General features: G+C 52.8%; 2 non-coding genes across 2 annotated transcripts; both read right to left on the bottom strand.

The window, feature by feature from the left end:
- Positions 1 to 3,264: 3,264 nt before the first annotated feature.
- On the bottom strand, positions 3,265 to 3,336 carry TRNAA-UGC (transfer RNA alanine (anticodon UGC)). Its single transcript has one exon. It is a non-coding gene; the product is annotated as a tRNA-Ala (tRNA).
- Positions 3,337 to 4,793: 1,457 nt separating this feature from the next.
- Positions 4,794 to 4,866, bottom strand: TRNAF-GAA (transfer RNA phenylalanine (anticodon GAA)). The gene has a single exon. It is a non-coding gene; the product is annotated as a tRNA-Phe (tRNA).
- Between the last annotated feature and the right edge of the window lie 9,185 nt (positions 4,867 to 14,051).

Here is a 14,051-nt window from a genome sequence, read left to right on the forward strand (position 1 = left end):
ATATCATCTTATTTCTAATAAAATTGTCACCATTATAATAATTATTATCCACCTTTATATTCCATATATTCCATATATACCATATAAATGAGAATGATTCACCATTGATCAACCTTATCCATTTCTGTTTTCAATCTTTACTTCTGCCAAACGGGACATAGATCATGAATGCTGAACAGGGCAGAAAATCCTGGAAAACCCTCAGCTTGTCCCAAGGCTAACCGTCATCTTCATCTGCAAGCCCAGTAAAGCAATGTGTCATTAGATCAGTGCATGCCAAGGCAGCAGGAGAGGCTGAGTTTGGCCCGTCATAAGACACTTGCTTTACAGACTTCCGAAGAAAAAACCTGGCATGCCAGGGAATAAGTTTCCCTCTTCTCCGTGGGGGTTTTGCAACTCTGTAGGATAAATACCAGCCTCCGTTCGAACCCTTCCTCGTAGGAACGTTTTGTGCTTTTTTTGCTTTGCATGAACAGAGAGTGGAGGGGCTGGATAATGCAAATACTGATGTCCTTGATTTTCTATGGATTGATGAGTTGCACAACGTGGTTACTCTTCCAAATGCAGGTCAAAGACGTACCAGCTGGAGGCTTGAGTGTTTTACACGTAGCATTGTCTTGGCAGGCACCTTGCAAATGCCAGCAGGCACAAGCACTGCAGGAACAGGAGGACCCCTCTGAGAAAACTGCAGCTGGGGCATTTGTGCAGCATTGGACGTATAAACGTGGCGCTTAGGGACATGGTTTCGTGGTGGACTTGGCAATTTTAGGTTTACAGTTGGGCTCAATGATCTTAAGGGTCTTTTCTAACCCTAATGATTCTATGATTCATTTTGTGGCTGATTTTGTTGACTGAGTCTGGAAGAAACTTTGAGAGAGTTACTATTCCTCTGACCCAGTTTATAGGAGTTTCTTCCTCTTTTTATCTGTGAACTTGGCAATGTAACACGGACAATAACCATAAAACACAATTGACAGTCTTGTTTCCTTAACTTGATGTACTAAAAGGGAACTTAATTTCCTTATTCCTTTACATTTGTTGCTGGGTAGAGTGTGGTGGAGAAAATGGAGAAGTTGTTTCTGGGGAGGACAGAGGTTGGGTGCAAGTTACATAACCTTGGAATATCAAAACTTTGGCCTAATGATCTGTGCAACAATACCTCCAAGGAAATCTTCATCTGCAGTGGCTTCTGCCTCTGCAGCGGTGTCCTCACCTGCAGTGGCAATTGCCTCTGCCATGCTACCTTAATGTGTAATGGTATTTGCATCTGCAATGGTATCTGAAATGGTATCTACATCTACAGTGGCAGTTGCAATGGTATCGGCATCTGCAGTGGCATCTGCATCTGTCTACAAGTTACAAACGCTTGGAATATAAGCTGTTGTGCATAATATTCTTTTTATTTTCTTTCAGTTGTATTTTTTATTCCGCCCTGTCGGAACAAAGCAAACTCTAACAGGGTCTTTGTGAGCTAAGACAGGAGGTGCAGCGTGTGGCACTGTGGGGCTCGGTGCCTGCCAGTGCGAGCGCAGAGAGCAGAGGGCAGGGGGACAGGGGAGAGGCAGGCTGGGGGGCCAGCAAGGGGCCAGCAGTGAGGTGACGGCTGGGGCGGGGGCTGGTGGGGCCACTTCTGCCAGCAGGTAGGGAGGAGCAGGAACGTGGCGTGGCTATTCACTGTGAGGTCAAATCTTTCTCTGCAGGTGATAGGCCAGCAGCATGCAAACGGCATGGAAGTTCCTTGTGAGGTCACTTCTGTCCCTGCAGGGGATAGGCCAGCAGCAGGCTGATGGCTGGGCAGTGCTTGTGAGGACGCTTCAGCTGGAGCTGCTGCCAGGCCAGCAGCAGGCTGGAGGGGCATTGCTGGGTCTCTCCTCTCCACTGTGGCCCGTGGTGTCTCCCCCTTCTGCCACCGACCAGCACAAATAGCAGATGCTACTGCAGATGCAGATACCATTGCAGATGCCGTTGCAGAAGCCATAGGAGCTGCAGATACCATTGAAGGTACGATGGCAGATGCAGATAGAATTTCAGGTGCAATTGCAGGTCTCGGTATTGGTGTCTCTGTCTGTATTGGTATCGGTGTCTGTAATAATATCTATATGAGTACCTGCATCTGTACTGGCATTTGTATCTGCATCTCTACTGGTACCTGGACTTGCAGCCACATTTGTATTTGTATCAATAGCTTCCTGTGTAATGGTCTCTCTATCCCTCTGGTATCTCTCAGGGACTCTACTTGTATCTGTACTTGTTCGTGGAACTGAATCTGTACTTGTATCTGCCATTGTATGTGTAACGGTGCCTGTGATTGCACTTGTACCTGGAAAAGTATGGTTATTTGAATCTTTATCTGCCCTTTCTTCACTTTTATACATTATTTCTCTGAACGTAGGCCCACTGTTCCCAGGGGCTTGGCAGCCTGCAGTGAAAGGCTGTGTCTCACACCCCATTGTGTTGGCAGGTGTTTTTTGCCAGGGGAGGCACCATCTCCTGGCCACCCCCACCTGTGCTGTGGCCATCCCCAGAGGCTGTGGACAGGCCTGTGCCTCCCTGTTCCCACCAGCACAGGGTGGATGGAGACACATAACCCCCCAGGAACAAGAAGTGGGTGCTGGCCCCACCAGTCCCACCTCTGCAGGGCTGTGCCTGACCTCAGCAGCTTTGTGTTCCTGAGCCGAGGCTCTGCTCAAGCCAGTGGTGATGGCAGAGGGAAAATGCCCTGGAGACAGGGTCAGGGTAAGGAATGTCACTCCTCCAGCTCAGACACCCCTAACCGCTGGCACAGCTGGGTGCTTCCCACGTGGTATGGGATCTCCACATGGAGACAGGACAATCTCACACCCTTACCCCGCAAAGCCAGCAGGGCAGTGTGGCCCTGGTCCCAAAGGACACCTGGGCTGGACTAACACCCTCACACCACATCTCTCAGTGCAGCCAGCATTGCCAGCAGCCCAGTGTGCTGTTGATGCCTATTCCCGCCCTGAGGGCCACCCCTTGTCTCCCCACAGGGGCTTTGCTGCCAAGCAGGGCCCCTGGCTGGTGTGTGGGTCTGTGGTGCAAGGCAGTGCCCAGGCTGGGAACATGAGCTCAGGTCTAGCACAGCTGCCTGCCTCTCCTCTGGGAGGGGGCTCAGCAGAGACAGCACACACAGCCCTCCTTACCCCATGGCCAGACCCTGGGTGGGCAGGGCAGGGTGGAGAGGAGCAGTGCCCCAGCTCCAGCCACACCCACCTGAGTGTGGGGAGTCAGAGCAAAAGCACCACCTGGAGATGCTGGGGATTGAACCCAGGGCCTCCCACATGCAAAGCAGGTGCTCTGCCACTGAGCTACATCCCCTTGACACCTGCCAGCAGGAGAGACACTCTTCTCCCGTGACGTGACTATGACAAGCACAGCCCTGTTGTCCCCTGGGTGCCCAGGGACCCTCAGCAGAAAACAGCATTTGAACCCCTCTGAGATGGGGGAGGTCCGGATTGCCTCTCCACTGGGGCCTGATCCTGGCACAGGGCTGCACTGCAGAGCACTGCCCCTTCAACGTCTGTGCAGGGCAATGGGGCAGGAGGAGCCTCTTGCTGCAGGCACTTCTCCCATGCTCTGGACCACCCTGGGGTCAATGGAGACGAGAAAACCCCTGAGCCTCCTCTGCCACCCAGGGCAACACCCCTCTGTGCCACATCTGTCCCCAGCTCCACAGCAGGAACAGAGCAACAGGGTGAGGGAAATGCCCTCCCTGGGGTGAGGTGCCCCCAGGCTCTGATGGCACCCCAGGGTGTGTGGTGGAGAGGAGCAGAAACCTCCCCCTCATCCAGGCACCAGGCCTCCCCGTGCACCACTCTGCCCCCCAGCATCCCTGGATGTGGGGAGAAGGGCAAGCTTCTGTCTCCATGGGGCTGGGGATGTGGGTTGTTCCCATTCTGTCAGCACTGAGGACTGTCCTGAGGGCAAAGCAGTGCCCTGGAACAGCCCTGGCTGGGGTCTCTGTGGCAGGGTGGGTGAGCATGGTCAGCTCCTAAGTGAAAGGCCGATGGTTTGACCACACTCAGGGATGCTCTCCTCGTGGTGGTGCAGCTGGGGCCATTGTGCTGCCCAATGCCTTGGATTTTTCCCCGCTGAGCCCCTGCCTGGCAGAGAGGGTCTGGGGGAATCAAAACCAAACCACAGTCACTGTGAACTTCTGGAGTGGTTGAGTGCAGGTAAGGGGATGGACTGCTCATCTATTCTGCTTTGCACACATGGCCCCAAAGCCCATCCTCAGCAATGACCCTCCCGTTCTCACTCAAGAAAGACCTAGAAGGACTCTTTTGGAGCAGTGATAGTCCTGCGGGCACTGTCCCTTGCAGCTAAGCATTTTCAAGCTCATGTTAAAAGCTGGCAAGACACTAACCTTGCTTGGACAGACAGTCTCTCCCTCTCCCCATCCTCTCACTTGCGGTCAGTCACAACAAAAGCCAAACTTCTCTGGAGGAGCATCCCTGGGGAACCGGCTGAGGCAGCAGATCTGCAGGTGGCTAGGATGTGCACATTGCCGTGGGACGATAGTCCAGTCTGTGCCTTTCTCTGTGGAGCGGGGAAGGAGGGGCAGCTGGAGAGCACCCCAGAGGAGCACTGAATGGAGAGTCCTGCCGCGGGGGAGGCTGGGCACTTGTGGTGCTGGAAGAAGGCTCCTTCTAAGCCACAGATCTGCAGCTACAGAGCAGGGACAATGCTCTGGCAAGAGGTGAAGGAGCAAGCAGGGCTGGGGCAGGCTGGAAGAAGGCAGATGGGCTCTGCAAAAATCTGAGGGAGAAAATCATTGCTGAAGCCCGGGGTTGAACCAGGGACCTTTAGATCTTCAGTCTAACGCTCTCCCAGCTGAGCTACTTCAGCCCTGCTGCAGCAGCCTTTGTCCCTTTGCCACCCGTGCCAGGACACAGGCTGACACACACGAGGAGCGCTCCTCAGGGAGGTTCCCAGGGAAAAGCTGTGCCCAGCCTCAGGCACAGGGGACCTGGCCCCTCCCTGCCTCCAAGCCCAGGTGGGCTCCAGGTTTGGGGCAGGCCAGCTTGCACTGGGCGTGCCAAGATGTGTGTGGGCCTTGTACAAATGTGGCAGTGGCAAAGGCAGGTAGACAGGCCAGGCACGTGCAACTAAAAAGGCTGAGGGTGGAAGAAGCGTGGGGCTGCTGGAAGACCTTATCTCCTTCCCCATGGAAGGCCTCCCCCGACTCTTTTTTCCCAGCTCAACTTCCCTCCTTCCTTCCCTACTCTTCTACCCTTGAGCAGTGCTTCGGGATGGGGAATGGAGTTGTGGTCAGCCCATAACAGTTCCTCTCTGCTTCTCCTTCCTTCTAACACTTTTCCCGTGGGGTCCCTCTTCTGGGCTACAGTCCTTCAAGACAAACCTGCTCCAGCATGGGCTCTCCTCAAGCCACCATTCCTTCAGGAAATACCCAGCATCTCCAGTGTTGGGTCTTCTCTGGACTGCAGGGCTTACCTTCTCCACTCTGGTCTCCTCCATGGGCTGCAGGGAAATACCTGCTCTGCTGTGGTCCTCTCCATGGGCTGCAGGGAACTATCTGCTCTGCTGCCTGAAGCACCTCCTCTCCCTCCTTCTTCACCAACCTTGGAGTTTGCAGGGCTGTTTCTCACACTGTTTTTTCCTGTCTCCTCTCACACTCTAGCAGTTGTATTCTTTCTTAAATACACTTTCACAGCCGTTTCCACCAGCTTCGTTGATTTTGGCTAGCGGTGGTTCCATTGTGGAGCCGGGTGGAACCAGCTCTGTCTGGCATGGAGGCAGCCACTGGTCTCTTCTCACAGAGGCCACCCCTTCAGCCCCCCGCTACCAAAACCTGGACATGGACACCAATACACAGTGTAAATCTTTGACTTGCTAAATGACGTCCCCTGCTCTTCCCTCCTCAACAAATATCATTTACTCGCTGAGGAGGAAGAGAGAGAAACAGGGAAGGCCTTGAGGCTGTGCAAACATGGTTCAGCAATAGCTACAACATTGCTGTGTTGTCAACACTGGTTTGGTCACAATCCCAACACAGCACTATACGGGCTGCTATGAAGAAAGTTATCTACATGCCAGCCATACCAGTTCAATGTGCCTGGAAATAGTCTCCAGGATTCACTGCTCCATCACCTTCCTAGGGAGAGAGGTGAGGCTGACTGGCCTGTAGTTCCCCGGCTCCTCCTTCTTGCCCTTCTTGAAGATAGGAGGGACATTTGATTTCCTCCAGTCTTTGGAGGACTGTATTGTGTGCACACCTGAACTGAGGCAAGCGGAATCCACCACCTGTGGGTTTGTGGCAGGCACAGGAAGGAGCCGAGTCCCTGTGACGGATGCACTCAACTCCTTGACCAAACTAGTGGTAGTTTGGTTCAGGCTCCAAAGGAGGTAAAGGCCTGAGCCGTAACTGGGCCAAGAACTTCTCTAGTTCCAACCTCTTCTCTGGAAACCCACAAAGAATGAGAGTGACATGGTGAGAACTGATGCATATGGCCTTGGAAACTGGAACGCTGAGCATGCGATTAACACATGAATAGCAGGTGATTCTTCCAAGACTCATTTGTCAAGGAACAGAGAAAGTTGTGGGTACAAGGAGTGTCAGGCATCCCTTCTCCATCGCATGGAATTTAACTACAAGCCAACCACTTTATTCCATAACTATGGCAGCCTCAGTGAGCCTTCCTTCAGCTCTCCCTGCTAAGAGGAGACCTCTTTAAGAGGTCTAAATCACCCATCCGTGACAAACTGCTGTAGTCGGCAGGATTCTAAATCAGGATCCATGACAGGAGACCTTCTTGTAGCCATACACCATATCTAGAAGGCTTGTAAGAAGATGGAGAGAGACTTTTTACCAGGGCCTGTAGTGATAGGACAAGGGATAATGTTTTTTAAAAGAGAGTAAATTTAGTTTGGCTATTGGAAGAGATTTTTATTGGGATTTGGATATTTATGGCGAGGGTGGTGAGACACTGGAACAGGTTGCCCAGAGAACTTGTGGATGCCCCATCCCTGGAAGTGTTCAAGGTCGGGTTGGATGGGGCTTTGAGCAACCTGACCTAGTGAAAGACGTCCCTGCCCATGGCAGGGGGGCTGTACTAGATGATCTTTAAAGGCTCCTTTCCAACCACAGCCAGTCTATGAGTCTGTTATTATCAACTTCCCTTTTCTTAGCATGAGGCAGGTGAGTAGAGGTTCAGAGAGAGGAGAATAGTCAAGGGCTGAGAACACAGGTACAGGGCAGGGCACCCTGGTTGTGATCTGCCTCCCAGCCCTGCATCACCCGGGCTGTAGATGCCACGGACCTTGCAGCAGTGCCATGGTGTTGTCATTCAGGTAGTGGCACACAGTCACTGGACCCCTTTGGGAGGCCCTGGGTGTCTGCCCCACACCAGCTCTAACAGGGCACGGCTTTCCTGCACGTTCGGTGCTGTGTTTGCCTACTGAGTGGAGTTGCGTTTGGCACCCAGGCACCTGGCATGGCACTAGAGGCTTTTTTTTGTCTTTTTTTAATGGCATTAAAAGGAGAGCTCTGAAAGAAAAGTCTTCAGTGCAGGGATGTGGATGTGTCTTAGCTTTATAGTGACTGGAGCTTTAGTGAGTCCATTGGAGAGAGAGAGACCTGGGTCTCCTTCTGGGGCAGGCACTCCTCGCTTTGATGAGCTCAGGGAGATACTTTACAAGGCACATTCAGGTTCCCTAAATGTCTGGGGTCATTGTGGGTGGCCAAGGAGATCCCCATTCCCCCTCTGGCCCTCAGCTGATGCTCAGGAAGGAGGTGGGTATTCTCAGAGATTTTCCATCAGGGCTTGCAACCCTTGCACAGGTCTTGGACCACCTCTGGCACCTCCGTCATCACAAAGGATCTGTATGTGAGCACCTGAGTCCCTGCTCAATAAAGGTAAGGGGCTCACACGCTGCCAACTGTTTTGTGCACACCTGAACTGAGCCAGGAGAATTCCCAGCTCCTCTGGGTCTGTGAAGTCAGAGGGAGCTGAATCCTGCTTCAGCCCGAGGGCTTCCTCGTCTGCAGATGAGATGCCTGCATTGCCTCAGCTGAATCCCTGCCCTGCACAAGGGAAGCCAACCCCCTCCCTGTCCCTGTCTGTGTGTTCTTTTCGTTATGGGACAAGAATATCGGTGTCCAGAGGGGAACACTGACACCTGTCATAGAGAACCACACTCTGCTAGGACAAACCACGCTGCTGGAATCAGACGCTCTCCGCTGTTGGTGATTACTTCAGGGGATGTTGCAGCATGTTCCCCAGGGCTGACTGCAGCCGCTCGCTCACTCCTCCCTGGTGGGATGGGGAGAGAATCAGAAGGGTAAAAGTGAGAAAACTCATGGGTTGAGATAAAGACAGTTTAATAGCTACAGCAAAAGCCATGCACGCAAGCAAAGCAAAACAAGGAATTCCTTCACTACTTCCCAATGGCAGGCGGATGTTCAGCCATCTCCAGGAAAGCAGGGCTCCATCATACGTAACGGTTACTTGGGAAGACAAATGCCCTAACTCCAAAAGTCCCCCCCTTTCTGCTTCTTCCCCCAGGTTTTACTGCTGAGCATGACGTCATATGGTATGGAATATCCCTTTGGTCAGCTGGGGTCAGCTGTCCCAGCTGTGCCCCCTCCAGGGTCTCACCACCCTCATCGTAAAACATTTCTTCCTTACATCTACTCTAGATCTACCCTCTTCCAGTTTGAACCCCTTGCCCCTCGTCCTGTGTGCGATAATTGCTGGAGGTGACTGAGAAATTAAATTTATATTCACACTTTTAGGTAAGGCACAGCATTGAAGAAGCTTCCCGGGTGGAATGCGGCTGACATGCAAGGCCATTCCATGGCAGTTCCCTAGGCCTGTAACCTTAGACGTCGGTGACGCCAGGGGAGCTTGGTGTACTGACTCTAAGAAGGTCCTGTTCGGAGGGTGGAGCGGTGTGGAGACGCCGCGGCCAGGCTCTGCAATGAAATGGGAACTCAAAGGTATTGTGTGTGACCAGTAAGCTGCACATTTGCTGTCCTGGGCCAACAGTCTGTCATGTTTCTGACAAAATGCTGTCCTTTGATGACCTTTGCTCATTATAACATCATTATAATACCAAAACACACCTCCGTCCCAAAAGCTACCCGCCTCCAAGGTGCGACCACCCCTCACTGAGCTTGCGCTTTGAATTTTTCCTACCCTATACCTTGAAAAGCAAAGTGAGAAAACTTTACACCATTCCTAAACAAATGTATGACTAGAGTCACTCAAGCTCCACCTGAAAGGTGAAAGATAGTATAAAATGGCTTAAGAGAAAGCGAATGTTAGGGAAGACACTATCGCATACCACTGTGACCTCTGGGATCAGGCGACGGGCTGAGCCTCTTTTCCCCTCCATCGGGATGCCTTTGGGTAAGATCCAAACACTTGGTTATACCAAGTGCCTCCCCGGGAATCTTAGAAATCTCTCTAGAGTTGCTTTATCATCTTTAACGCGTTTATAGCCGGCAGTGTCACTCATACTCTTGGTATAGGCACGTGCTTTGCAGACAGTGAATTTATCAGCGGTAATCCAAAGAATCTGTGTATCTGTTGCTCTAATAAACTGCACTCTTCATTAATCTAGCCGTGGTAGTTATTGAACACGACCAGACTCTTTAAGTGTGGCCATGATCGTTTATGCAACACGACTTGACTGGGGGTGCAGCGCGTTACAAATTAACGCTGTCGCCTTTACGCTGATGAATGGCTGCATATACAGTCCTTAGAAAATAACTGTTGACCAAGTCTGAGACTAGGACTGGACTTAGCCGCACCTAGACTCCTCTCTGAGAAGGAGTTTAGAAAGCAAGGGGGTCCTGTCTGAACCTCCTGACTCAACGGGAGGGTTCCCCCCCTCAGCCAATCCTTGGACTCCTATGTGCCAGTAACTCTTAACGCAACATCCTGTCACTACAGGCCTTGGTAAAAGTCTCTCTCCGTCTTTCTTATAAGCCCCCTTTATATATTGAAAGGCCGCAAGAAGGTCTCCCAAAAGCCTTCTCTTCTCCAGGCTGAACAACCCCAACTCTCTCAGCCTTTCTTCACAGGAGAGGTTTTCCAGCTCTCGCATCATTTTTGTGGCCCTCCTCTTCACCAGGTCCACGTCTTTCTTGTGGTGGGGACCCCAGAGCTGGACGCAGTACTCCAGGTGGGGTCTCACAAGAGCAGAGTAGAGGGGGAGAGTCACCTCCCTCCACCTGCTGGCCACGCTTCTTTTCATGCAGCCCAGGATACGCTTGGCTTTCTGGGCTGCAAGCACACACTGACGCCTCATGTCCAATTTCTCACCCACCAGTACCCCCAAGTCCTCCTCTGCAGGGCTGCTCTCAATCCCTTCATCCTGTAGTCTGTAATGATTTGGGGATTGCCCCACCCCAGTGCAGGACCTTGCACTTGGCCTTGTTGACCTCAGTGAGGTTCACATGGGCCTACTCCTGCAGCCTGTCAAGGTCCCTCTGGAGGGCATCACTTCTCTCTAGAGTATCAACTGTACCGCTCAGCTTGGTGTCATCTGCAAACTTGCTGAGGGTGCACTCAATGCCACTGCCTATGTCACCGATGAAGATATTAAACAGTACTGCTCCCAGCAGGGGCCCTTGAGGGACACCACTCGTTACTGGTTTCCACTGGGACATTGAGTTCATTGAATGTAACTCTTTGGATGCGGCCATCCTGACAGTTCCTTATGCATGGAATAGTCCACCTGTCAATCCCATAGCTCTCCAGTTTAGAGGCAAGAATGCTTGGGGCACCCTCTGAAAGGCCTTACAGAAGTTTAGGTAGATGACACTTGCAGCTCTTCCCTTCTCCACTGACGCAGTTACTCCATCACAGAAGGCCACTACATCCGTCAGGCACAATTTGTCCTTGGTGATGCCATGCTTGCTTTCTCTCATCACCTCCCTGTCTTCCATTTCTTTTAACATATCTTCCATTTGTTTCAACACGGCTTCCAGGACATTCTGTTCCATTATCTTACTGGGCACGGAGCTGAGGTTGGCTGTTGAGTAGTTCCCAGAGTCCTCCTTTTTACCCTTTTTAAAAATGGGTGTGATGTTTACCTATTTTCCAAACACTGGGGCCATTGCCTGCCTGCCATGAAGTTGCAAATATGATGTTTTGAGGCTTATGGGTTGGTTGGTTGGTTGTGAGAAGCGTGGGCAGGCTTGAGGGTGGGAAGGTTCTTACGTCAGGCACAGACCTGGAAGCTCTGGCAGCACATTGACCCCTTCTCTGACCACGGCTCAAGAGGAGCATTTTCACCTCCCCACGTGCCTTCCTGGTTCATGTTGGGATCCCTGCCCCGGAACACGCCAGGAGCACAGGCACCACTGCTACGGGAGACACGACGCGCAGGTGCCCCGACCAACAGCTTCCGGTGGAAGTCCCGCCCCCTCCCAGCAGCCACAGGGGCCATTTGCCCCGGTAGCCACTCTCCTCTACCAGCCATGTGCTCTGTTATGATTGGCTGGCAGGACCGGCCACCCCTTCTGGTTACGCCAAAGGCTCCACCTGAGCCACACCAGCCAAACCCAGTAGAGTGTCTGTCATGTCAAAGGATGGGAAAGGGAGCGGTGGTGGTTGATGCAAATTCATTGAATACTGCAGGACGCGAGCAGGGTTCAAATGGTATGGAATAAGGGCTGGAGATTGTCCGGGGTCTGGCTGGGATGGAGTGAATTTCCTTGATAGCAGCCCTTATGGTGCTGTGCTTTGTGCTGGTGGCTAAAACAGTGTTGAGAACACACTGCTGTTGTAGCTATTGCTGATCAGTGCTGGCATAGCATCAAGGCCTTCTCTGTTTCTCATTCTGACCCCACAGCGAGGAGGGCTGGGGGTGGGCGAGAGGATTGGAGGGGACAAAGTCAGGACAGCTGACCTGAACGGACCAAAGAGATACTGCAGGCCATACGGTGCCTTGTTAAGTACTAAAACTTGGAGGGGAGTTTCCACAAAGTAGCCATTGCTCGGAGACTGGCTGGGCATTGGTCTGCTGGTGTGAGTGATTGCCTCTCCATGCCTTGTTTCCTTGTCTTTTTTTTCCCTCCACTTATTAAACTGTTTTATCTTGACCCATGAGGGTTTTTTCCTTGCTTTTGCCCTTCAAGTTGTCTCCCCTGCCCTCCTGGGAGGGAGAGAGCGAGGGACTGGTTAGGTGTTTAGCTGTCAGCTGGAGCCATCCCAAAAGACGAGCACATAGCAAATAGGTAGGTATATGCTTGTGAGGTCACTGCTGCCTGAGCAACTGATAGGCCAAGAGTAGGCTGATGGTTTGTGTAGGAGCTTGTGAGGTCACGTGTTCCCTTGTATCTCATAGGTGAGCAGATAGCAAAGAGGTGGATATGTGGTGGTCAGGTCCCTGGTGCCTGAGCAGCTGATAGGCAAGAGGGAGAGACACAGCTTGGGTATGTACTTGTGATGTCACTCTTGGCTAAGTAGCTGATAGGCCAGGACCAGATACATGGCTTGTATAGGTGCTTGTGAGGTCATCGGAGCCCGAGTACCTCAACGGCAAGTACATGGCAAATAGGCAGATACGTACCTGTGAGTTGACTCTCAGCTGAATACCTGACAGGCCAGGAGCCAACCCGTGGCTGGTGTCTGTGCTTATGAGGTCACTCATGCCCGAGCAGCCAATAGGACAGGAACAGGCCTATGGATTGTGTAGGTGCTTGTAAGGTCACTGGTGTCTGAGGAAATGATAGGCCAGGAGCTGGCACATGGCTTGTGAATGTCTTTGTGATGTCAGTGATGCCTAAGTAACTGGTAGACCAGGAGAAACATGTCTTGTGTTGGATTTGTTGAGGTCACAGGTGCCTGCGAAGCTGGTAGGCCCGGAGTAAGCATCTGCCTTGTGTAGGTGTTGGCAAGGTCATTTGTGAATGATTAGCTGATAGGCCAGGACGAGGGCTGTGTAGGTGCTTGTGAAGTCACTGCTGCCCTAGTATCTGATGGGCCAGCAGCAGGCCCATGGGTGGTGGAGGTTGTTGTGGTGTCACTGGTGCCTGAGTAGATAATAGGTTAAGAGCAGAGCAATAGCTTGTGCAGGTGTTTGTGAGGTCATTGGTGTCTGAATACCTGATAGGCCAGGCGCAGGCACTTGGCAGGTTTAGATGCTATGACATCACCTGCGGCTGAGGGGCGGATAGGCCAGGACTATGCACGTGGCTTGTGTACGAGCTTGTGATTTCCCTGGTGCCGGAGTAGCTTTTAGGCCAAGAGCAGGCCTATGGCTTGTGTGGGTGCTCCTGATGTCATCAACATAATCGTTAGACCCCACCCAAATATGGCTTTGTGGAAGAACCATCGTCAGCAGAAGCCCGTACACAGCACACACATGTGTGTGACAGTGTAACTCATGAGCCCACAGCAGCAGAAGCAGGAGGGTGTGAGGTCACTGTCAGTAAAACTCCTGAGCATACAGCGATGGCAGTCGGAGGGATGTGAGGTCACGTAACCGATGGCACCCCGTGCCCATGGGGCTCAGTGTGGAGCGGTCGTGTGTAGCAGAGGGGCATCACGGGGGACGGGATCTGCCCGGCCCCGTGTCTGCGAGGCCGAAGGAGCAGCCCCTGCAGCCCTGGCTGGGGCAGTCGGGGTGGGGGTGGCTCGGGGGCACCGCAGGGATGTGCCTGGGCACGGTGCCAGGAGGAAACCACACACTTCCTGCCCGGGCGCTGCGCGGGGAGCGCGGCGAGTGCTGCGAGGCCACGTGGGCTGTGGTTTGTGCACCTGCAGGCTCCAGCTCCCGATCCACCCGCGGGGAATAACGGCCCCTCGCTGACAGGCTGAGAGTCAGGGACACGGCTGAGCCTCTGGGCTGCGTGGCTGCTGCCGGGGCAGGGACATGTCCCAGCTCCAGCTCCTGCGAGGGACTCACCGTGGGGCTCTCCAGGGACGCATGCGCGAGCCAGCACTCCTGGGATGGAGCTCTTCCCCTGGCCAAAGCCTTTTCCCAGCTGCTGTTCCCAGCACAGTGGGGTCTGTAGCAGGGCCAGGGGCTGTTTCCTTCCCGTCCTGACACAGATCCCG

This window comes from Ciconia boyciana, chromosome 30 (assembly GCF_034638445.1).
Source record: "Ciconia boyciana chromosome 30, ASM3463844v1, whole genome shotgun sequence".
NCBI lineage: Eukaryota > Metazoa > Chordata > Aves > Ciconiiformes > Ciconiidae > Ciconia > Ciconia boyciana.